This window comes from Dipodomys spectabilis, unplaced genomic scaffold, assembly GCF_019054845.1.
Source record: "Dipodomys spectabilis isolate Male_0828 unplaced genomic scaffold, ASM1905484v1 ptg000575l, whole genome shotgun sequence".
Lineage (NCBI taxonomy): Eukaryota > Metazoa > Chordata > Mammalia > Rodentia > Heteromyidae > Dipodomys > Dipodomys spectabilis.
Window position 1 is genome coordinate 313,346 of NW_024871252.1, and position 1,574 is coordinate 314,919.

The following is a 1,574-nucleotide window of genomic DNA, read 5'->3' on the forward strand; positions in this document are numbered from 1 at the left end:
GCAATTGTGGTCAGCCTGGAGCACATTTTCCCAATAATATTCTGTAGTGTAAAAGAGGATCAACTATAAAAATAAAGGTGAAAATACTTGTCTACTAAGACTGATTCATATCTGTTGCTTATATCTGTTGTTATTTTCATTACTTCAAGCACATGGATAATTTATATTGGGATTAGACAAGTTGCAAAGGATTAATAGAATAAACATTCAGTTTACTTTCATATATCCAACATAATACACTTAACCCCTTATGGAAAATTAAATCTAACTGTAGAAACAATGTCAGGAATATAAAATAAGCCTCAATATGTATAATCTGGCACACATAACCCATCATCTACTCAGAAATTCAGTCTCCATAAATATTTATTTTGTAAAATAATAAAAATTTAATTAATGAGTATGACTTTTAATTATCATCTGAAATACTCCTCATGTATATAATTTAATAGATATCACCTAGACACGTATTTAACATGCATGCAGAAATCAAATTTCCACCATTTAAGCTAGATGAGAGGAGTCATATTCTCGTGTACTGTGTGGTGTGAATTTTACCACAGTGCTGAACCCTTCCACGTAAAACCAAGTGTATTGTGGAATAATCTATTATTTGATGTTAAGATGAGTGCTAAGTGTAGAATACACTTTGAACTACTACATTAATTCACAGAAATGAAACAATAATATATATTATTTAAGTTCTAATGCTTCTCAATTTTACAATTCATAAAATGTATCATTAAAATTAGCTTCACTTTCTTCTTTTCTATAGCTGCTGAAATTAAAATTATATATTAAGCATTCAATATTAAGAAATCAATAATGAGTAACCTATTATTAAAATGATATACTATTAAACTGTGATTTGAAGTATAGTTCTAACAAATTTTGATGCAAAAAATATTTATTAGAATTATGGGTAATATTTTTAAAACTTACCAGCTTTTTATTTGTTTCCTAGTTGTGTCATTTGTTTCTCTTCGTCCAAGTCATCTCTCCACCTTGTTTAGTTTTCTATTTTATTGGTTTGCTGATTGTGCATTTTGTTTTCCCTTTTTAGTGATTGACATGAGGCTGAAAATCTGTACGCCAGTTCATTACTTCCTATGATAAAGTAAAATTCCTGTTCTCCACAGCTGTTGTAGTCTTCTTTGTATAGTACAGTATTTCCCCCACTCCCATCTCCTGTATTGCTGCTCTTGAATATTTTATTCTATTTTTTATTTATATTTTATTGTCAAGGTAATTTAAAGCAGGGTTATAGTTATGTAAGTAAGATAATAGATTTATTTCTTTTCTAACTTGTAACCCAGTCCCTCATTTTTCTCCCTCTTCCCTCCCAATGCCCACACCAAGATCATTTCCTACATATTGTCTTGTGAGTATCACTGTTACCTAGGTTCCCCCTTTTTCCTTTGTCTCACCAATTTGTTTTTTCCCTTTCCCTTGCCTAGTTCAGCTCAACATATTTACACTACTCAGGGTATCAAAATCAAATATAGTGTTTGCAGGGGATAAATCATAAGTGGGGAAAAACAAAAAGTTAAAAAGAAATCACATAGTACATTAGA